Genomic DNA, 25,420 nt, shown 5'->3' on the forward strand with positions numbered 1-25,420 from the left:
ATTACAAACTGTCAACTCCTCAGCGTAGGGGCCTACTTGCTGTATATTAAGGCAGTCATACCGATGTAACAGATGTGCCCTGTCTATAACAGAAAAGATTTTCTTGTATTAATTTCTCACCATCCACCTATATTCAATTCAGTTAACTTCAGTTAAATTCAATTCAATTCAATTCAATTCAATTCAATTCAATTCAATTCAGTTCAATTCAATTCAATTCAATCCAATCAACCATCCACCTATAGATCCCTTTTTTAGTAAAACGTATAATTTCTAATCAGTTATGATGACAAATGTCTTATATTTTATAGGATATGCCATAAAGTAAGTTTCTTGATAAATTTCAGAAAAGAATGAAATGAAATGATAGGACAATGTCTCAATTCTGAGGTCGTTGCTTCTGTAAATCCACTCTGTGTTAATGTTTTCTTCAATAAATTAGATAGAGAAAGATAAGACATTCACATCAGCAAAAGTTTGAATATGATTTATTTTGAAAAAAAAAATGTTAATGTCAGTACAGGATTGAGAATGAAAGAAATAAGAAGTAATGATACAAAGTATGCAAAGGGGGCCTTTGTAAGGAAGTATGAGAAAATACTTTTCTTGAATGTATTTGAATCCAAGTCATTTTAAATAGCATATAGTAGTCACATCGAGTAGAGAGTATTTTCAAGTAGTCTGCTACTGTAAAAGTGGAAAATTTTGCGCATTTCGCGCAACCAGAAACTTGCGCGAACGTAAAAGCACGCAAGTAGTTTTGCTTGCCATATGTTCCAGTTGTTGACATCTTGATTCCGCAGAACTAAAAACATGCAAAACTCTTCTCACCCTGATGAATGCAAAAAAGAAAAAAGAAAAAAAAAAGAAAATAGGCACATGAAAATATCCACCTTTATATTAAAGGTGCATAGTCCCGGTAGTGTAGAGGGCGCTGTTGATGATACTGCTGATCACCATTAGCATTGATACAAAGATTGCCGAAGATGAGCTGTCATCAAGAGTAAAGTGCGTAGGTGTTGCTAAGTAACGTTGTGTTCGATGTCCTCTCTGCGCATCACGCAGTCAAATGCCAGGGTGCGTGCATATGTACTTCTTATTATGACATCACAAAAGAAGTTTGCTAAAGCTGTCATCCCCCTCAGCCGAATCATGAGCCGAACTGTGATCGGACCACTGACTACAGTGGATCGGACTTTTTCGGACTCGGGGGAAGTGGGCCACAGCGTAAGCGCTAAATAGGAGCTGATAGCGTAGGTCTCTATAGGAAGCTTGCGCCGTGCGCCGGCATACGCATTTGACTAAAGCACCAGGACCATGCACCTTTAAATACCTCATCTGTTGGTTATCTACATATTATTGGCTAAATCTGGAAATTTTCTCATAGCAGAGTACTTTTTTCTTCTTTTTTTTAACCAATATATGTCCACATCCAACATCTGTTTTCCATCATAATGACTGTAGTATTTGTAATCTACCTGGCTTATCACTTTACAAAGCAAACTACGCACGTAGTTAATGATTTGTGCCATGTGTTGAAAATTGAGTACTTATCGCCGTATAGGCAGACTTCATAATGTCTTATCGTTGAACCTGCTGTTGAACTCTGAAAACAATTGGCATATATTGCTATCACGTGTCAGACCTGATTAGAGCATGTTGACTGTATTGTTTGCTCGATTGAGTGCCTTATTGAGTTTATGCAGTCTCATTTTGATAGTGGGGCTGATAATTCCAATGGGAGTGTTATGAGTCTGCATCCAGGTTTAGTTTTCCCTGCTTCGGTGAGCTGATCCTATACATGTACTGAGAGAGAGGGAGGTCGGAGAGTGAAGTTTTATTTAGTGCTACGTGTACAATTCTCGCTCTCTCATTTGCTACCGCTCCCTTTCCTTCTCTCTTGCTCATATACACGCTTCTACAGGTTAGCGCCGTTGTAATGACATCAGCAGTCAGGGCAGCATATCCCTGAGCCGCTCTGTGTGTTGTAGCTCCATGGTTTGAGCGACATACACCCACATAATCACACACACACACACACATACACACACACACACACACACACAGGGGGGAGGGAGGCTTCAGAGAGACTGGTATAAAACGCTGGCACCGCCCACTTCTGTCTCGCACTTTGTAGAGAGAGAGACACGGAGAAAGGTACAATGTACCGCCTCTCGAACAACTGATAATACGGTGTACCACAATCATATAATAGAAAAATTGATGACATTTAAACCAACTGAATGGATGAGTGGGCAAAAGAAAGAGAGAGAGGGAGTGAGATAAGGAGAGAAGCGGAAAGACTGATGAGTATATAAACGAACCAGTGTGCTTCCAGGTTTCATTGCTCATGGCAGGAATATCCATGGTGGTTGGTGTATTGGTGGTGCTGCTGCTGCATAGCCTTAATGAAATGCCCTCATGTGAGAGACTTTTGCTATAGGATTTAAGGAATGAAGACACAGCTCTATAAAGTTCATTGACTGAAATATCAAAGCTGAGTATTGGGCATTGTGTTCTTTATCAATATTCTCGTGGCTATACTTGGCTTGAGGATGGTATTAATTCAATACAGTAAGTACCCCCGATTTTGCTGCACATGTATCTTGAGTGTTTTAATTTGTGATCAGAATTGTGTCGTGGAATTATGATGTAGAGATTGTGAATTTGCAATTTGTTCTTTTTTTCTTTTTTTTTTCCAGTGTGAAATGGATACAACTGAGCTGGATTCTATATTTATTTGCTGACAGTCTCTTTCACAAAGCTTTAGGCCTATAGAGAGAGTGGTATTTATGTTTGCGTGCTTGTAATACTTGGAGAAACTTCATAGAGCATTATTTAAATATGATATAAACATGACTTGATTCTGGTTACCAAAAGAGATAACTTTGAAGAAAAACAGATTACTATCATTAAAGCTGAATTAGACTTAATGTTCCATGGGCTGCTATATGTTGTATTGTGAGCCCCAAGTATTGTTAGAAGTCCTTCATTGTAGTTGAAGTAACAAAAAATGAAACTCTGTCAGAAGAGAAATTTACATTGTAATTTGAGTGCGCCGGTGAAATTAAAGCAGAGCAGTACAAAAAATTGTTTGGGCAATCTGTTAAGTGTGATAACTATTAAAACAATTTGGACTTCAGTAATGTAATTATGAAGTATACTTCCACTTCAAATACAAGGTCCTCCAGAAAATATATTGTCATATATGAAAAACTTCATCACATGTGCATTGTGTAGATACTCTATACAGGGGGACATATAGCATAAAGTAGGTCTTGAGTACCTTGGCATTTACAAACTAGCTTGCTGTAAAATGATCCAGGAAATAAACTGGGAAGTGAGTGAACGGACCTTGTGCTAGCTTGTGGTATGAATGATAAAGAACCGCTTTACATACTGTATTCTGAGTATGCAGGATGTACATGTCCATGTACAGTATATATGTATGTCATCTGGGAGAACTTTATCGCTGTGGTGCCATAAAAGGACATGCTGAAAAAAAAAAGTGTACAAGTTTGTTGTAAACATTAGCAAACTTTTGAGACCAGCTATTAAAGGAAACTTGCACAATGAACAGCCGAAGACACACAGAAATAGCTTACTGTTTGCACAAGTTGGCAATCTTTAAACCTGCTACTCCAATGAAATATCAGAGCTAGGTAAAATTTTCTAATGAAGATTTTTACTTTCATTTGTGTCGGGGGGGGGGGGGGGATGGCACTGTTTACAATTAGGAGCAGTGATTAAAAAAATGTTTGAATTTATCATATTTGGTGCATGTTATGTATAGTTCATAAAACAAAACATCCTATCATAATGAATTCCACAGTAAAGCCACAAACACAGTGGAGATATCACAAATTTTCTCAGTAAACCATAACTGTAAATAGTTAATTTAGAAATGATTTAGATAGTTGACCATCAGTCAAATTTTGTATATTTAACAATAATTAACAAATAACATCAATTAAACTAATTAACAATTACACTGATTGTTTTTATCCCAGACTCATCAAACACTAATCAAACACTGTAGCTTTTTTTTTTTAATCTGCAAATGGTGAGTAGTGGCTTTAATTCGTGATGACGGATGTGAACAATTTTCTTGCTTTTTTGATCGAAAACTGTCCTAATTCAAATTCATGAAAATTCTTCCGTCGAGGTGTTTTGATTGCAACTGATTGACAAATTGCTCTACATCGACGTAAATAAGCACTGAATTGATCAGTGTTTTAGTAGTAGCCATGATCAATAATCATGGGCGTACATACTCGAGCAGGATTCGAACCTACGACCTCCTGATCACCGGACAGGCGTCATCTCCACTAGACCACCGAGCTTTCGCCCGACAGCAAGTGTTGGTTCTAATCCTTATAGCATGCAGCGGGTACTGCTTTTGTTATTCAAATTCATGAAAATTCTTCCGTCGAGGTGTTTTGATTGCAACTGATTGACAAATTGCTCTACATCGACGTAAATAAGCACTGAATTGATCAGTGTTTTAGTAGTAGCCATGATCAATAATCATGGGCGTACATACTCGAGCAGGATTCGAACCTACGACCTCCTGATCACCGGACAGGCGTCATCTCCACTAGACCACCGAGCTTTCGCCCGACAGCAAGTGTTGGTTCTAATCCTTATAGCATGCAGCGGGTACTGCTTTTGTTATTCAAATTCATGAAAATTCTTCCGTCGAGGTGTTTTGATTGCAACTGATTGACAAATTGCTCTACATCGACGTATCTACGTCGATGTAGAGCAATTTGTCAATCAGTTGCAATCAAAACACCTCGACGGAAGAATTTTCATGAATTTGAATAACAAAAGCAGTACCCGCTGCATGCTATAAGGATTAGAACCAACACTTGCTGTCGGGCGAAAGCTCGGTGGTCTAGTGGAGATGACGCCTGTCCGGTGATCAGGAGGTCGTAGGTTCGAATCCTGCTCGAGTATGTACGCCCATGATTATTGATCATGGCTACTACTAAAACACTGATCAATTCAGTGCTTATTTACGTCGATGTAGAGCAATTTGTCAATCAGTTGCAATCAAAACACCTCGACGGAAGAATTTTCATGAATTTGAATAACAAAAGCAGTACCCGCTGCATGCTATAAGGATTAGAACCAACACTTGCTGTCGGGCGAAAGCTCGGTGGTCTAGTGGAGATGACGCCTGTCCGGTGATCAGGAGGTCGTAGGTTCGAATCCTGCTCGAGTATGTACGCCCATGATTATTGATCATGGCTACTACTAAAACACTGATCAATTCAGTGCTTATTTACGTCGATGTAGAGCAATTTGTCAATCAGTTGCAAACTGTCCTAATATTTTACCTAAAGTGTGTATCAGGTTGTAGAATTTCAATTCTGAAATGCATAATCACCTGCACGTTTGAGGTGGATACCACCCCACCCCACACACCCTCCCACTCGGCCCTTTTCCATATAGACTTAGTACAGTGGAGTAAACTTTTTAGATTGACAGATTTCCGAATATTTCATCAAAAGTGTGCACCAGATCTGTCATTTCAATTCCAAAAACTTGTGCAAAAGTTGCCTTCATATGGGAGCAGATATAGATCTGCTCTTAGTTAAAGGACAAGTTCACCTTCATTAACATAAGGAGTGAGAGAATGTAGCAATATTAGTAGAACACATCATTGAAAGTTTGAGGAAAATCGGACAATCCGTTCAAAAGTTATGAATTTTTGAAGTTTTTGTGCAGTCACCGCTGGATGAGAAGACTGCTGCAGTGTATGATGTCACATGCGTACAACAATATAAGGAAAATATAAAGAGAATTTCACAAAATTGCATCTTTTGAAAAAAGTACACATTCCCTTGACTCGTTTACTGACATAAGTTATGGGTAATATTATTCCCATTTCCTTTAGAAAGAGGCAAGTCAAGTGCTCTTTTATTATGCGAAATAAGTGAAAATACGTTAAATTTTCTTTACATTTTCTTTATACTGTTGTACTCATATGACATCACGAGCCTTAGTAGTCTCCTCATCCAGCGGTTCCAACACAAAAGTTTTGAAAATTCATAACTTTTGCATCCATTGTCCAATTTTCCTCAAACTTTCACTGATGTGTTCTACTAATATTGCTGCATTCTCTCAATCCTGAAGGTGAACTTGTCCTTGAAGTCTTTCAGTGCTTGGTTCCCCTCCATAGATTTAGTATGCTTTTTGGCTGAACAGTTTCCCAAATTCCATCAAAAATGAATTAAAGATATTTTTAAAGATTTTTTTCTAAATTATGCAAAAGCTCCATAGTATGCAAGGGTGTCAATAGGGGGGGGGGCCCACGGGGGCAGTTATCCCCCCCCCCCCCTCATGAAATTATTGAGGTGGCAAACATTATTTTGTCCTAGATGCAGGAAGTTTTCTAGCTTTTTGATAGAAAAGTGTCCAAATATAATTACCCGTGACAGTGTACACCAGATTGTTGAATTTCAGTTTTGAAAATGCAAAATCTCCCTTGCATGGGAGGATGAAACCCTCTGCCACACCCTCCCCCATTAGGTCCTGCTCCATACATTTTGTACACTTTTGAGAGGGACAAATTGTGAATATTTCATCAAAATCAAAAGTTCCATCATGTTGGAGGGGGATATCCCCTTTCAATTAACTCTTCCTCAGCTCGGTTCCCATCAATTCTATCTACCAGTATTACGCTTTTAAGATTGATAATTTCCCAAATATTCCATCAAAATCATGTTATCAAACGAACAAACAAACAAAATAAAAACAATAAGAACAAAACATAGACTCCTGTAATTACTGTTATAGTTCAGAGCAAGAGCTGAAAAAAAAAGTGATTAGTTGTGAAGAATTTCCTTTGTTGTATGGTATTTAGGACTCCAGTTTTTGCATGTGGGCTGCAAAAGTTGTTTGACAGTCTCAGTCTCAGTCACAGTGTCTATCACTGAGTGATACATCACTGAACTTTACTACTGTATGAGCTGAAATTTTTGCGTACAGATATTTTCGCGAATTGCTACTTGGAGGACATGTTCACGTGTTGTTAATTTTGCGGTTGCGAGCATCTAACTGAACTTAGTTATTCACACGTTGTTATATTCGCGTGTTGTTATTTTCGCGGTTCAAAGGCGATTCGCGAAATTCGCGAAAATAAAACCACCGCGAAAATTTCAGCTCGTACAGTACATTGATTGGCGCCTCTGCAGAACCCTTTTGCAGACAATTATGTCCAAGTGTGATTGATTTTTTCTTTGTATTTTGAAGTCTCATTCTGTGCAGTGTATACAGTCCAGTTTCACTTCACACCATTGCATGATAAAGAGACTTTGTAAATCTGTCATCGCCATCAGCACCTTGTGTACATGCGTAATGCTATCGGCATGCAGTGATACAGTGAGAGGGTTAAGGGATTTTTAGCTCTTCTTGAGCCACGTTGGACAGCTCTCAGCTCCTAGGTCTTATCTTCTGCATGGTTGGGGGAAAATATGATTAATTTACAGTCTTGTATCAAAACATTGTTTATCATGAGACATTTCTGATGGGTTTCTTTGCAATAAATGAGGGCCTCAAGCACCTGATTTGCATGTCTGGAGAAACTATCACTGACTAAACTTTACCATCTATAAAGTGTCTGTCCTATAATGATCCTGTTCTGTTATCTCTGAATGCAGGAGGTAGTTGTTTGTGTATTTACTGTCCTTTATTTTAGTCTATTAAAATGCAATAGTAGCACACCTTTTTTTTTTTTTTTCCCCCACTAGAAATGAAAACTGGGTGTCCTTCCTGTCGCCGCTGAGGCTGTTTTCAGTTGACGCATGAAGAGCTGATATCAGGGCTAGGAAATGTGTAGTTTTTTTTCAAGGGCCTTCAAGGCATTCATGATAACAGTTCTGAATGCATGCATAATTTAGAGCCAAAGCAGAGCATGTCAGCATGATAGCCTAATGAGATTTGCAATCATATATTCATGGGCTAGTCATTCCTAAGCCTTATCCTGTGCCCCACTCTTTATGGAATACTGTAAGAGTGGATATTTTTGCGTGACTAATTTTTCACGTTCAGCGGGGTAAGAAGAGTTTTGTGTGTTTTTGTAATTCCACGAAATCAAGACATCAACTACTGGAACATTTGGCAAGGAAAAATATTTGCATGCTTTTATTTTCGCTCATAGCTTGTGGTTGTGCAAAATGCGCGAAAATATTACTTCCACTTCTACAGTAATGTCAGCAAAAAATAATTCATAATGTAGGCCTACAACAGTCAGTTTGGCAAATGGAATTGCTATTTAATCCACTTTTCGGCTGTTCCTTGCAAAATGCAGTATTATACGTATGCTGTATTAGCCTCTTCGAACAGAACTGTGTAGCCATTTAGTAAGTAGCTCATTTATTATGTGCATATAGAAAAATTACCTTTCTTTTCCTCAGTTGGTTAAGCACTTCATAGACATAATGCATAAGCTTGCCCGATTTATAACAATATATGTAATTCATGTTCAAACAAAGTCAAACTTGCGCAGAACAGGTGACAAGAATGGTCTATCAATTAACACTTGGCATACATTTCATTGTTTTGCATTATATGTGTGGAGAAACTTTTTCTGATAATATTGCCAAATACCGGGCTTACTATCAAGTAGATGTGCTGGCAATACGACACCATTTGTAAAGATTATATGAATAAATCAAAAAGTTGCTTATCTAAGTGAAGTTACAAATCAACATGGCTGTTGGTACAAATGACCTTTTTCTGCTCTTACAAAATGTTCTATTCAACGGCATGAATTACAGAGAGTAAGACTGGTAACAGTGGTATGCAAAGGCCCTTTTGCCGGTGGATTGATTCTGACTTGTGTGACAACCATTGGCTTGCTTCCGTTGCATTAACTACAGCAAGATATTAGATTTTGTGACCGGCGGGCTCAAAACCCACAAAAAGTAGGCCATTAAAAAAGTGATGGAAATTAAAAAAAAAAAAAGAGTATGGTTTTTCATAGAAAAGGGAGAAAAGAGGATTTAAAGATTAGGGTCACTCAGGTGTGTTGCACATAAGTATTAACAAGAATATATTCCATTTCCACGTAACATTAATACCTGTCCAAAAAAATGTATGGTCCAGAATGATGGACTACTGTAAACGCTGAATATTTTGTGAGGCTTTTATTTTCACAAATTTCGCGAATTGGGTGCTATTTGCGAATTCAAAAACATGCAAAGATATTAACTCTGATTCCGACATGAATGCACACATTTCTCTGTTTAGTGTACTGCACTCCACAATGTCATGAAATTGTTGGGAAGTCACGATTCGCGAAAAATTAGACTTGCAAAACGGTGTATACAGTATTCAGTAGGCTGGTTTATTGGAGAAATGTACATTGAGATCAACTGATATTTTCTTTTTTAGGACCGAATAGCAATTAAGCTCAGAGTGTATTCAATTTAGCTGTGCCGACTCAGAGCATGTCAACACTTTGATCAGTTTGCATGCTTTAAAGGGATGGTACAGTTTCGGCTGAGATGGGGCTAAGGATCTCCAGTGTTGTGTTGTTATTTTTAGATTCCTTGAGATGATGAGAGCCATAGATCTTATGAAATATGAAAGAGCATATAATTTTAAGACATATTCGAAGTTTATTTGATGAAGATTGGTTTTGAAATTGCTGAGATATCCAAACAAAGCAGTCCTAATAAAAGGTGGGACCCACCTTTTATTAGGATCACTTTGTTTACTTTGTTTATAGATATTTATTTCAAAATGCATTTTCATCAAATAAACTAAGAATTCCTCTTTAATAGAATTGTATGCTTTTTAACATTTTATAAACTGGTTTCTAAGTATCTTTCAAAAAGTTAAAAGCTGAATCCTCACCTCATCTTATGCAGGGCTCCACACTAACTTATATTTTTGGTGGCCCAAAGGCAATTATCCAACCTTTTTTGGTGGCCCGATCAGGCCACCAAATTCTTCATTTCTGAAATTTTGGTGGCCCGATGGGTGTTTTAGGTGGCCCTGGTCCACCAGGCCACCGTTAGTGTCGAGCCCTGTCTTATACTTACTATACCATCCCTTTAACTGCTGTCATTTCAGGCAATCCTTGCACACTCCCACCTTCCAGAGTATTAGGTAGTGTACACCTGTAAACCTAATGGCCCGAATTCACGAAGGTGGTACAAATGAAATCATGGTTTAAACCATGGACAAAAACCATGGAGTGCCAAGTGTCGCGTGGAATATTTTGTTACGAAATTGGTCATTTTGTCGACAAAATGACCGTTTCGTTAACGAAATTATCATTTCGTGTACGAAATGTCCATTTAGTTACAAAATGTTGTCATTTCGTTACAAAAAATCATTTCATTGACGAAATGACTGATTTCGTAACGAAATATTCCATGCGACACTTGGCGCTCCATGGTTTTTGTCCGTGGTTTAAAGTTAAACCATGGTTTCATTTGTACCACCTTCGTGAATTCGGGCCAATGAGTTACTAGTAAACTGGTCTGCCTAGAATAGATAAGATTACTAACACAGTTTAGTTTTATGCATATTTTGTACACAAAGGTTGTTCCTGACAGCCAGAAAGCTTGCCAAGGACTTGCCTGACATAGCAACAAGTAATGTAGGCAAGGTGGATTCAGGTTATAAATAAGTTATTCATCAGGAACAGGTTAAATGGAAAAGCTTCTTCTTAGGACACCAAGGAAAGAAACATTCATAAATTTGACTAAATTTAGTACATGCTAAATTAGTCATTTAAGTGGCCATGTTTTACTTGATGCTATGCTATCCAGTCTTTGGGTAAGCATCACCATACATATAAGTATAGATGAGTACTCCATTGCTCCAGAGACATGTACATAGAAATGTGTTGTAAACCGTGAGTCTGATGTGATAGAAGTACATGTGTGCATTAAAAGAACTTAAATTAGGTCCCCAAAGAGGTCTAGATTAGATTTAACTCCACTTCTATACCATATTATCATTAGCATACAGTTTTGCAGGTTGTGTATAATTTTAAATTCTTTAAAAAACAACAACTTATGACTAATGAATGAACATTAGGATGACTTTAATAAAACACAGTACCGGTACTTGTAAAATTTGCACTTCTTTGCCATGTACATAAGTTTTTGATTTCATAATGCAAACAACTGGGTCAGGATAGACTTTGAACTTCCCCAATTTATCCTGTGTTAAGTGTCACAAAACAAACTAATATAGAGTTTTATCTGTACCTCAATGACTGGATGGTACTACAGTAACTAAAAGATAGCTAGTTCAGAAGACTGAGGTAGGTTTGTTTGTTGTTTTATTTAAATCATATGTGACCCGCTACAACAAAATGATCCGAAAGTAGGGGAGGACAATTTTCTAAAAATGGCATGACATTATTTCCTTACTCTTCTCCTTTAATTTCATATATAGCACAACTCATACATGTACTCGGTTCTGGAGATATTGATGATTTTATTAGCGCATGTCAAGTGGTTGTGGAAATAGAGTTTCGAGAAAAACGCCTTCAAAGTGTTCCTTCCGATGTTATCATGATGGAGGGGAGGCGAGGCAGTTTTTCACCTCTTTATGCTCCTAGCAACCTCTGCGATGTTCATTCAAGCTTAGTGCCAGTGGTCTACGCACGACCAGTCGGTAATCAGGATGCCACGCACTGACCAATAAGATCATTCCCTCGTTGCTAGGGGCGGAGCCTAGCTGCGGCGCTAAATCCAAATCTTCGGACACGTTCCTGTTACTTAAAAAGTCGGAAAATCATGGCCCAGAAAAACACTGATTTCTTGCCTTTCCTTTGATCATTTAGCTTCGAAATTTCGGCAGATGATAAACAAAACATTAGACTACAAAATTATGCCAAAAACAGAAATGCGATTGTTTTGACCAAGTTTGATGGTGTGACTTCAAACTCGATTTTCTCAGCTCAGCCGTCAGCGACTTTGGGATCCTTTTGTTGTAGCAGGTCACATATGTGCTCCTCCTGCATTTGTATGGACTGTGTTTCCCATCTTTTCAAATGTTTGGTAAAGTTGGCAAGTTTCTAATAAATTAGATGAGCGAGTATTTCTCACATTTTTTATTCAGCCAAGAGGGATTGCTAGGTGCGAGGTCTTGTCTTAGAAGTGGGCTTGTGGGTTTACCCTTTCAATGCAATGGTGTGCTCTTGAAAATTTGAAGAAAATATATGTGTGCGAAATAAGTCTTCTGTTGCTTGTCGGTACAATGTATGTTTTTAATAGCGACTTACAAACTCAAGGGACGTCATTCATTACACCTCATAGAGGGGGGGGGGGGGAATCATCAAGAATTTTGTCCGATATTTCCACTGCACAAATTCGGTTTCAGCCAATCAGATGCAAGAACTTTAGTAGCTTGAAAATGTTGTAGGTGACCGACAAGTTTCATGAAATGTTGCCCTGATATCGTTCTTTTTTGTCCTGTGCTGTATCGTACATTGTATGTTCATACTTTTTTTTATTGTAGTGTACCGTATTATTGATGTGTCTGTCTGTTCTACATTGTTGTATTTCAGCAGAACCCAACAAGTTGAGCGATTTTCCATGAAAGGAGGTGGCATCAATTGGGAATAGACATTGTCTGGATGAGAGGGACGATGTGGGGACGCTCAGATGACCCCTATAGACGGATTTTTCATCAACACGGTTACCAGTAAGTTTGCTCTTTTTCTTTTTCACCATGAGGAAAAAGTGTTAACCTTATCGTTTTTATAAGCCCTGTCATTAGCTGCTTCAAGTGATTAGAAAATTGCTCATAGCTATGCACAGATAGCTTTTGGACAAATTTCAGTACAGTGCTCCCCCCCCCCCTTCACTTGAAGGCGTTGGCCGGGAGACATGCTTTTCTGCTCAACTTTTAATAGCTGGTATAGGCACGAGCACATAACACAACATGAAGCTTGCAATGTGTGCACTTAATTATGGGCATGTATTTTGCTTATTAGTATCTATGGCAACAAGTACAGACACGCTTCGACACCAAGCCAAAAAGTGGCAATAAAAAAGAAATGACTCGGCAGTCTCATTGTCTGGGCAAATACATCACAGGAACACAGTGGCGGATCCAGAGGGGGACACAACCAGTGCACGCCCCCTTTTATTTTTCATTAAAAACAAAAGAAATAAAAAAAAAAATGAAATGAAGCCCCGGAAGTGGCACCAGAAATATTAGTTCCCCCCCCCCCCCCCCCTTTACAGAATTCCTGGATCCGCCCCTGCAGGAACAAACCTTTATTGATTTTATTGTTGTTTTGCAAAATAATACTGTTTACAGTTCACAATGCATATCAGGTCACAATGTCTATTATTTGTGAATCCTAAGAATTAGACAGTGCTGCTAGCTACCTCCGCCAAGGGAAGAGGTTATGTTTTCGTTACTGTTGGTTTGTCCGTGTGCAAAATAACTCAAAAAGTTGTACACGGATTTGGATGAAACTTGCAGGAAAGGTTGAGAATGTCACAAGGAACAGATAATTACATTTTGGTAGTGATATGGGAATTTGCTTGGATTTTATGAAGGATTTTCAATATTTTGGCAGGTGGGGTCAATGAACTCATGGGAGTTCAAGCTGCATATTTTTGAGGTTATCATACACGCATTAGAGTGTGTGCTCTAGTTTCTGGTCCAGGGCGAGGCACGCCGTTCAGCTGATATTGATGACGTTATAAAAGATTTCTATAATAGGGAAATCGGGCAATTTTCAGCATGCATTTGTATGGGTACAAATCATTGATCTCTACAGAAGAACAAGATCATCGATGAGCTGCTTGGCGGAGGTCTGCGCTCTCAGAGTGCTTCTCTGTAGTTTCAAATATTAATTTTTTTTTTCGCCATCAGAGTAAATAACACGATTACCAACATTATCGTGAAACTTTGCGCAGAAAATATTTTTAATCCTATTTTTGTCAGTGTATCCCTGATTTTCTGTCTGTCACACACTCACACACACACACACATACAGACACACATTTACAGACATACACAGATGGAGAATATGAGCAACACATAGCAGCAGTTACTGTATAAGCTGTTATTTTCGCATACAGATATTTTCGCGAATTAGAAGGTGACAGACATTTTTGCAAGATGTTGATTTCGCCAGGGAGGTGGAAAGATTCCACCTCCCTGATTTCGCGAATTGACACCAACGCTATCGTGCATGTATTGTTACTCTAGTGTATGGCAACATTCTCGCGTGTTGTTAAATCGCGATCCAACTGTGATTCGCGAAATTCATGAAAATTAAACCCTCGCGAAAATAACCACTAATACAGTACTTTGCATACTTTCATTACAGTGTGTATAGAAGCTGACCACCAGCACAATGCCACTCTACTCTACAGCCCCCGCAAAGTACATGTACACAATGTATGTCCAACTGTCCAACAGCAAACCTTCCTATTGTGCATTGGGCAGGATCAATCCGGGATTGGTTAAAAAAATAATTTCCTGTCAGGAAATGGACTTCCTGTTATTATTACTTCCCTGGACTTCAATCATCATTTTTAGATGTTATTGAGGGACATAGAAGTGTGGCAGCTGAAATATGTTCCATATAGAGCTGTTTGTGGTCCCAATTATTAAAGTGATGGAAATAGCAGATATAAAACTTTGTTAAATCTATTTTGCTGCACGTAAGCATTGTTTCCACTGTCAAAAGATGTTTCCATACTGTATACAGCTTTTATTTTGCGTTTTACGTACGCTTTTATACAACGATTGTTCCATGCAACTACAAGGTTTGACCACGTGTAGCCAGCGACAATGTATGGTGACAACCAATCTGTGCAAACTAATTTCAGTGTTTTGGTCAAAACATATTCAATGGCAACATGTTTGACAGAATTGCTCTTTAAAAATCATCAAAGGGGAAAATATTCTGCTATTGTGAAATAAGTGAAGTGGTTCTTTCTGGTAGATGCATTCTAATCTTACCCTGACTGTCCCCACACTTTAGTGATTTGTGCCGAAGTTTTTGACAAACGATCCAATGCACAAAAAACTTGAATCTCTGAATTCGCATCCTCAGAGATCAATTTGCAGGTATTACCTTGTTTCATGACTTTGCTAAAGTTTGCTAGTTTTTAAAGTATTTGATGCCAAATTTGTTCAGACGCAATTATATCATGTTCCTCGCGGAAACACAAACTTATGGTAACTGTTCACATAATTTTTGTAAAGAGACCATAACAGTATATTGTTCTCGTTTGTTTGGAAATTATACATCATAAAGTTTAATTATGATTCATACAGTGTAAAGTGTGATATGCAGGTATACTGATATCTTGCTGCAACAAAGAATTTGATTCCATCGTTTCGTTTGCCAATTCTGTATTTTTTTTTTTGTTATTAGTATGAGAGCTTTTGATCATTCTGACTTTTAATGCATCTACAGCAGTGGTATAAAAATGGTGATTGTGTTTTTTCTTCCTTTATTTGCAGCAATAAATTGTATTTTCTGCTATACACCAGAGGACACTCCTTTTATTTGATTTTGTCAAGTGAATCATGGGACAGTGTGCTTAATAAAACATTATTTTGAAACAAAAGGAGTTAACACGATAGATACAGTTAATTACACAGATATACAGGAGGCAAAGTGTTGTGTTTATTTCCTTTGACTTGACACATCATCATATGCTAAGATGGTTACAGGACCATTGAGGTTGGCTATCCGCCTACTGGAGTTAGTAGAGAAGCCATCAAGCAGGACGCTTTCTGGCAAGGTCTGTTGGAATATACAGAGCACTGCCAATTTATTCTTACTGTGAAGATTGACATGATGTTTACTTTTTTGATAACTCAAATAATGTAGAAATTAAATTAGATATTGATAGAAATTGGCATTTATATCTTGACTTTTTTACTACCTTGTATTGCAAGACATCTTTTTCTTTTTTTAATCGTTTTAGATAAATGTGTGCCATTTCTTGGCGGAATATAAAGATATCCACAAAGGTGATGGCTGGATTTATAACTGAGGTCTGACTTAAATATTAAAGGTAGCAGAGTCTTGTGGGCAATTAATAGACTTGAAAGCAGGTCAGGAGGTGCAGGGCTGAAACACTGCCCAGTACTTGATTCTTCAACGAGGTGTGCACCTACTCTGACCCTCTTGACCCATGAGTGATGGCTATTGATCAGTGCTAGATAGTGTTATGAGAGTGGCAGAGCCATGTAGGAGGACTGTGGGATGTATAGTATATTTGTTTGTTATGCCTCCGCCACGTAGTGTTGCCGGAGGCATTATGTTTTTTGGGTTGTCCGTCCGTCCTTCCGTCCGTCCGTAATGAATTTTGTGGACAGGGTAACTATCAAAACCTTTTGAGATATCCTAATGAAACTTGGCATGTAGGGGGTGAAGTTGTGCCTATCAACTTTTGGGTGCACATGCTCAAGGTCAAAGGTCAAAAGGTCAAGGTCAAATACATAAAATTTCACTATTTCCATCATATCTATGCAATGCCTAAAGATATTTTCTTGAAACTTAGTGTATGCATGTATTACCCGATTATGATTCTCTGGTTAAAGTTTGGGTCATGAGGTCAAAGGTCAAAGGTCAAAAGGTCAAGTAGAAATATTGAAACTTTACCTTTTTTCTCTGTACCTTGGAAATTGTTCAAGGTATCTTCATGGAACATAATATACATTGTACTGACTGGCAGTGATTATCTAGCGAATTTAGGGTTCATGGGGTCAAAGGTCAGGGGTCAAAGGTCAAGGGCAACACTTCAAAATTTTACTATTTCCCTCATGTTTATGCAATGCCAGCAGGATTATTTTTTTGTAACACTTGGTGTATGCATGTATAACGTAATAGAGATTCTCTGGAAAGTTTTTTTTTTTTTTTTTGGCCTCAAAGGTCAAAAGGTCAAAGATCAAGTGAAAGTGCTGAACTAAGTTTTTCCTCCATATCTTGGAAGTGCAAGTTATCTTGAAACATACTACATATTTATGCATGTTCTGCTGACAGTGATTATCTTTAATCTTAGGGTCAAAGGCCAGATGAAAATGGTAACAATTTACTATTCAATACAGAAATTGCACTTTTTCTCCATACCATGAAAGTTACACTGTACTCAATGCATAAACGTACACTGTATGAATGGGTCAAAGTCAAGTTAAAGTCCTTAAATCCCAAATACATGCTCTCCTATTCATCCAATTAAACCTAGGTCAAGGAAGGTGAACATTCAACACATTTGTGACAAACTTGTCATTTTAATATTTTGCCAATTTTGTGAAAATGTTATCACACATTGTCCACATGTACTATCTAGACCTATTAGGAGAATCATGCATTATGGCGGAGGCATACTAGTTTTTACACTTGTATCACTAAGGTCATCCTGTGTACAGAATACTACATCACATCACTATACAGTATAATGTCATCAGAAGATGCCCGGTAGCATGGGGGGGGGGGGGGGGGGTGGAAGGGTCGGATTGAATCAATCTCCATTCGCTACCCTATAGGGTACATTAAAAAACAGCAACATGAATATTACCTGTCAGCAAATGTGTTCCATCAAAGCATCTTACACTTATCAGTAACAGTTGACTCTATAGTCGAGATTCCTCGGGTGGGTGGGTGTTACATCTAGAGAACAGTGATAATGCTGTACACAATAGTTACGTTCAGACGGCAGGCCCTAACCTCGAGGTTAGGAAACCTTGAGGTTTAGCTCTTGCCCCCTAACTAGGACGTGTGTCCACATGACGAATCTTAACCTCGAGGTTACGAAACCTCGAGGTTAAGCTTCTGCCCCCCCCCCCCATAACTATGAGTGGATCCCACTCGATGTTAAAACCACAAAACCGGAAGTTTCAGCCCACAAGGCGTCTTTCTTCTTTGGTCTAACCCTGTCGGACTCGCTTAACGGTACTCTTTTTCCCACCGGCGGCACCAGCTTCCTCTGTCATGGTATGCAGAGATAGCACTGCACTGATGACTTTATGCCTTTATGAAGATATTCGTCGAAAACAATTTTTTAGTGTCGGAGAAGAAAATAGAATATAGTAGCGAGTTCGACGTGTTCAGTTTCAGAGATCAAGCGCATGGGAAGAAAATATGATGTTGTTGTGATGTGCGTCATAGGTTTTTCACCTCGCACGCACGTGTAGTGTATTTGTGGTGTATTTACGTGTGGGAGGTTGACCCGGAAGCAGAGGGAAATTGTGGGGGCTGGAGTTCACGGCGAGGTCACTCTTAACTTCGAGTTCGTTGTTTTTTGTGTCCACACGGTGCTTAACTACGAGTGGGGACCCCCCACGGCTCGTGGTTAGAGCGCTTACCATAAGATTTCTCGTGGCTCGAAACATCGAGCAAACCTTGAGGTTTGCTAACTACGAGTGCGTCTTCACGATCCCTAACTACAAGCTCTAACCTCGAAGTTTCCTATAACCTCGAGGTTAAGGGCTCCCATCTGAACGTAACTAATATGTTACAGGGATTCTCGAATGTATGTTTCATAGCAGGGCCAGCCTTCCTACTCCATGGTATCCCCACACTACTGGGTTTCTATTAAAGTACGTTTACAAAAATGCATTAATGTGAAAACTGAAAAAGAAACTGCAAGTAAACCCTGAAAATGCATCAAGTGTTCTTGGGAAGCCCTTTCATGAAAAAAAAAACCCCAAACAAACAAAAAACAGCAACTTTACTCTGATGAGCTCACTAAGACTCCAGTATATACAATGTACTTTTATTCAATTTCAAAACCTTTCTTATAGTCTCTAAGAAAAATGAACTTTCAGTAGTCTCAGATTTCTGTATAAAAATAAAATGAAGGCACAAGACAATGTCATGAACAATGAGATTGATAGACAGATTGATGCATGCAGATTGATGCATGCGTATATTAAGGAAAATATGAAGAGAATTTCACAAAATGTTACTTTTTGAAAAAAGTACACATTTCCTCGACTTGTCACTGATGTATGTTAAGGGTAATATTATTCCCCTGCCTTCTGAAAGAGGAAAGTCAAGCATTCTCTTATTATGCGAGAAAAGTGAAAATATGTTGAATTTTCTCTATATTTTCTTTATATTGTTGTACGCATGTGACATCATCAGCTGTAGTAGTCTTCTCATCCAGCAGTGACTGAGCGGAAATTCATAACTTTTCAACGGATTGTCCGATTTTCCTCAAACTCTCACTGATGTCCTCTACTAATATTGCTGCATTCACTCAATCCACATGTCTATGAAGGTGAACTTGTCCTTTAAAAGGGCATTGTACCGTTTTTTTATTTTTTACATGTTGTTCTTTTAATTCTAAAAGACCCAGCGGTGCAAACAGAATCAAAATTTCATAACGATTAAGTCCGTAATTTAATGTTAAAAATGGAACTTTTTAGGTGAGAATTATGCTAATGAGCTGACGAGCCCGGATGTTATGATGTCACAGGTGCTCTCACTATTACTGATTACAAATGCTCGCATACGCGTGCGTTAATTCGTATCGAGTAGCAGATGACGCTTAGGCTTAATTTAGCTAGCAGGCGGCACTTGTGTACTGTTCTATCCATGTAGATATATCTCAAATTTCACTAAACCAAATCGCACCAAAATTACAGGATATACTTCAAAGCATATTTCAAAGTATTCTCTTATATTTGAACGAAATCAGTAATCAAGAAGTATCAATATTGACGTCGACCTTCAAGTCGTCACTCAAAAAAAAATCACTCTTCGCGAGAGATCTTGGCGAACGCAAGATGCACAATCTAGAACTGAAGTTAGCCGACTAGTACTGTGCGAACGGGGAATTTACGCGAGAACTAAACTCAAAAGTGTAATGATTTTTGCGTCTTGTGTGATATAGGAACTACATTTTTCATTCAACTTACCACAAATAATTTGTAAACTTATTTATTGCCCCCGATTACTTGAAAGATTTGTCTCACGATATTAAATGGCTAACTTCAGTCTGTGCGTGCGCAGCAGGTAGGTACAGTACGTAGGGCCTGGCCACAATCACTCGTGTTAGTCGTAGAGCAGATTATTTTTAGCGACGCCGACAGGAAAGTCGACATCTACACTTCCGCTTCCCGACATGTGATTTGTTTCCAATTAACGTGAGCTGTTGGATATGAATCATAAAGTATTTCCTGTGAGTTTGGTGCCATTTGGCAAGGTGAATTTTGAGATATCTACATGGATACCGAAGTACACTAGCACTATACCTACACCAGCGCTGGGATCGCGAAGCGGCGACACTGTGTTAGAATCTACGTGGTCAGGCCACTCTTCCGAGATATGGGTCCTAGTAGGCCTACTGAAACAAACTGTTAGATCTAACATTAGTCCTTGGTGTAAATAACACCACTATGAGATTTATCTTGACCACAAAACATCGGAAATCCATAAAGCAGATACCTTACCTGAAAAATCCAGTGCACAGGAACAACAGTGCCTGCAGGACAAGGGTCCAGATCTAGATCTGGAGTCTGGACTTTCGTCTGGACTTTCTTCAAGTTCTGGCAGCAGGGGTATGTAACGTTACGCTGTGCCTTATTAGCGCTGTGCACATAGGGCCTACAGCTGCAATGTCGATGGTGAGTGAGTGTAGGGCCTACTCATCAAAACTTGGACTGCTGCATAGAACCTACTCCTTGACTGCTCAGTAGTCCTAGTCCTAGTTCTAGTATTTCAGAGTCTATGTGTACTGGGTACTGTTTTCATCTTACTAAGCGTAAATCGTGCGTGCCGTTGAAGAGAGTCTATCTACATTTGGATTTAGATTCACTCAGCCCTCATCTACGTTAGATAGTTTGAACTGGACTGGCGAACCATCGCTCGATCATGATCATCAATGCGTAACGTTACTTACACACAGTCTTCTATGGGCAGCACGTTCGGATAACGATGCTAATTTCATTTTGCATAGAATCTGGAATTTCCCCACAAGTTTTATCTAAATAAAAAGCTGTTGAAGAGATTGCTTTTAAAGATTAATAGATATTGTTTAACATGTTTATTATAGCTCCATATTGCAATTATACTATATAACAGCTTTTGCAGTACTCCGTGTGAGATTTCATCAGTAAATTGGCATTATGTAGTTCGTCTTGCCTAAGTCGGAGTTGTTCACCAAGAGCACCCATGACATAGGCCAAATTGTGTGGATCGTTCCATGGCTTGCTCGTTTTCATGTTTTTCAAAAATTCATTACAGACTTATCCTGGGTTATAGAATCCTCTCTTTCCAGTAGTAGGCATTAAAAAATGTAGATTAGAATTATCAGACAATTAGAAAATGTCAGTACAGTTTTCTTTTAAATAGAGTGGGAGAGAGAAAAACATGCACTGATTACCATGGTCGTGATGTTTGCGTGTCAGAGGAGAGGTTCATTATTGTCATGTTTTGTTGCTTGAACTTTTGTATGGTTTCCTGCACGTGATGAAATGTACCGGGGGACTGAATTCAAATCAAGATCTCTGCATTCCTATGCATACACTACCATGTTAACTTGTACACATGTTGTATGTTATGGCTTTGTTCCAAGAATATCACATAACAAAATGACTGCATTCTGAGCACAGTACGACCGATACTTACAGGAACACGTAATGACATTCTCTTGAAAGGCAATAGCTGAAAGAACTAATATTGCTCAGATGTCATAGTACAAAATGTTAACTCTGTACTACAAGAACCATACTGGAAGACAACATTTTCAGTATCAGTTTATGTAATATGGTCTACATTGAAGTGACTTTCTGTGTAGTGTCTTTCTCATATACAGTGCAGTCTGAAATATAAGGCAGGGTCATGAAGAGTATACTCTTTGAGAATTAAAAAAAAATATTATATGTCCTTTACAAAAGGAATGAACAATATTATTACCAGGCTATTGTAGGCATAAAACTTCCACAACATTTTCCAGGTGGCAATAATGTTCAGCATTCTTTGAAGACTTACTTTAGCAGTTAGGGCCTAGATACAAGATCGAACTTGTTTCTTATGTTTTCGAATCAGATACTTTTCTGACATTGTTATGATATTATGAATTATGTTTTCCAATAGGTATTAATTACACACCTTATGATTGTGTGTAATGGAGCAGTGTGGATTCAGAGATGTTCTTTTCACATACTAGATGTGCTGCCTTAGGTCCACACAAAATCATAAGGATGTTTACATTGGCAGAAAAAAGTAGGGTATTTCTCATATTCTGGACTTCCTTTGGAAGTTGCTAGGCAACCTCCCCCGAAAACAGCAAATAAATCTCCCCATTAACACACACACATACACACACACTCACACACACACATACACACACACACAGTATACAAGAGTTCTGGCTTTCGTCAACTCTCTGCATTTGAAAAGTATAGTGAAAAACAACATGCTCAAATCCCCACCTTTTTTGTTGTTGTTGTAGCATTAATCATGGCTGAAGCAAACACCAAGGTATACTTCTGTAGAGTCATATTTTGCTGATGTACAGAAGCTATGTATACTCTAGGTGGGCATATTGCCCAAAGGGAAAGTATAGCCCTTTAAGGTATAATTCCAGCTAGCATTTAAGATTTTCCCTTATAAAAGGGGATGGGATCAGAAAGGAGCATGATTCTGTTGATATTGAACAAGGCATTTTAATATTTTGGTGGAATAAGAGAGGGACCTTTGAATTAGGCTTTTTGAGCACACTCTACAAAAATTGTTCAGTAACTGAATCCTGACTGTAAACACTAACAACATTGGAAGTGCCAGCACACATACTGACTACTATCTGTTTTCATTGTAAATTACATGTAACGTGTGTGTGAATGGAGATGCTGATTGTAGGAGTAGGTCCAAAATAATGAGGTCCATTACACCAGGGAGGTGAGAGGAAACCTCCCTGATTAAACACACAAGAATTAGCAGTTTTTATAGCATTGTGACATGCAAGAATGTATCAAATTAAGTAGTATAGTTTAGGTATGAATTTACCCAGTATAAGTGATAGAAAGCAAGCAAATAGTCGGATACCCCTGACCTGACTTTTGTACTGGGGGTTAGCTAGCTTCAGGTTTGGACCTGAAGTGAGCCAACACCCAGTAAAAGGTTGAAAAAATATTTTACCCAAGCTAAAGTTAGCACGCTCTCCTTGGAGGTAGATCAGGTTTGCTTTAACTGTTCCGAGCTCACATCAGTACAAAAGGTATCTCGAGTTTCTAAATTCACTGACCTATGACGGGAAAGCGTGTATATGGCGCTTCAGGGTTGCCAACACGTTGTGTACTACCAGGGAGGTGGGATTTCTCTTTCCACCTCCCTGGTACCAGCACGCTGTTACATTGTATGTGTATTAGCTTTTACTTGTATTAGCTAAAAATAACAACTTTTCCAAATTTCATCATATAACATGTACATGAAAGAACTGTGAGGGTATGACATCATCAACTCACTCATTTGAATATTTATGAAGACTGGTCAAGAAATGTTTTCTGAAGAAATGTAATTATCTTCTTTATTTTGTATCTGATTTTTGTGATTTTTGTATCATTCTTTAGAGAATATTTTTCTCTTTCTTTTGAAGTTTATCAATTCTGTGCGACTTGTGAGAATTTCTTGCAGTGTAATCTGTACAATGTATGTGATAATATTAGTTGCCCCAGAGAATAATTTTCCTGGTATCGCATAGCAATTTGCTATGCATTATGTTATGACTGCTGTACAAAATGTAATTTGCATAGCAGTTTCATTACATAGACTTGTATATTTTGTTGAAAATGTATGTCTTACTATGGACAAAAATTGCTATTCAATTTCGAGAAGGAAAATTATTCCCTGTTCCCGCTGCTTGTTCACGAAATATGGCACTAGACCGTAGATATTTCCTGTATTTCATAAGAACAAGCAGGGGTAACAATTTTATCTTTTTATGCCTCCGCCACAAAGTGGTGCCGGAGGCATTATGTTTTCGGGTTGTCCGTCCGTCCGTACGTCCGTCCGTACGTACGTCCGTCCGTACGTACGTCTGTACGTCCGTACGTCCGTCCGCTTTCGTTTACGCGATAACTTGAGAATTATTTACTGGAATTTTACTAAACTTGGTCCAAGTATGAAGTATGATGGGGCAATTATTTGATTAGATTTTGGGTGAAATCGGCTAAAGGTCAAAGGTCAAAGGTCAAGGTCAAATCATGAAATTGTATCCGTTTATGCGATAACTCAAGACTGGATGGAGCAAATTTCACCAAACTTTGTTGGAGGATGATGTATGATGGGACAATTACTTGATTAGTTTTTCAGTGAAATCAGACAGAGGTCAAAGGTCAAAGATCAAGGTCAAATCCTAAAATTTATCTGTTTACGTGATAACTCAAAACTGGATGAAGCAGCTTTCACCAAACTTGGTCCAAGGATGATGTATGATGGGACAATTAGTTGAGTAGATTTTAGTGACATTGGCAAGAGGTCAAAGGTCAAAGGGTCAAGGTCAAATGCTACAAATGTTGCAATTTCCCCCATATCTATGCAATGCCCAAAGGTATTTTCTTGAAACTTGGTGTGGACATGTACTACTGCGTAAAGATTCTCCAGAGAGAGTTTCATGTCATAAGGTCAAAGGTCAAAAGGTCAAAGGTTAGGTGAAAATGTTGCAATATCACTTTTCTTGCAAATGGTTCAATGTATCTTCGTGGAATTTGGTACATATGCATGTACTGTCTGGCAGGGATTATCTAGGGAATTTAGGGGTCATGGGTCAATAGTCAGGGGTTAAAGGTCAAGGTCAACTCCTCAAAATTTTACTATTTCCCTCATATACTAGTATATGCAATGCTTGTATTATTAGTTTCAAAACTTAATACATGCATTACCTAATGGAGATTCTCCGGGAAATTTCCAGCCAGAAGGTCAAAGGTTAAGGGTCAAAGGCCAGGTTTCAATGCCCCCCCCCCAAAAAAAAAAAAAAAAAAACACACACAAAAAAAAATCTATTTTGTACCATCATCACACTCTTTCTTCATACCTTGGAAATTACTCAATGCATAAACTTCCCCAAAATTCCCCAAATATGTGTACCTGCACTCTTAGAAAATTATAGCAAACCCAGTTCAAGACATTTCTGACAAACATGTCATTTCAGTATTTTGCCAGTTATGTGAAACTGTCATGGCTCACACATTGTGAAGACATTGTACTATACGCCTATTGGGAGAATCATGCATTATGGCGGAGGCATCAGTCGCCATAGCGACATTTCTAGTTAAGTGTAGATCTACATGAATTCTGTAGTGTAATCTCATTGGTAAAGTTACAAAGACAATCCGGGATTTCACTAACCTTCTTCTCGCTGATTTCCTCTCGTTAATGATGTTGAAATCGCCGGCTGTCAGCCATGTTGACTTATGTCTCGTGCAGTGATTATGCGCGCATACGTACACGTGCAGCTAG

General features: G+C 38.5%; 1 protein-coding gene across 1 annotated transcript in view; it reads left to right on the forward strand.

The window, feature by feature from the left end:
• Positions 1 to 25,420, forward strand: part of LOC140230738 (uncharacterized) — a 76,032-nt gene that overhangs the window by 22,726 nt on the left and 27,886 nt on the right. The window contains exon 2 of the mRNA XM_072310874.1: positions 12,545 to 12,678. The gene's annotated coding sequence lies outside the window, so the exon portion shown is untranslated. The remainder of the gene's footprint in view (positions 1 to 12,544; positions 12,679 to 25,420) is intronic.

Source organism: Diadema setosum, chromosome 7 (assembly GCF_964275005.1).
Source record: "Diadema setosum chromosome 7, eeDiaSeto1, whole genome shotgun sequence".
Taxonomy (NCBI): domain Eukaryota; kingdom Metazoa; phylum Echinodermata; class Echinoidea; order Diadematoida; family Diadematidae; genus Diadema; species Diadema setosum.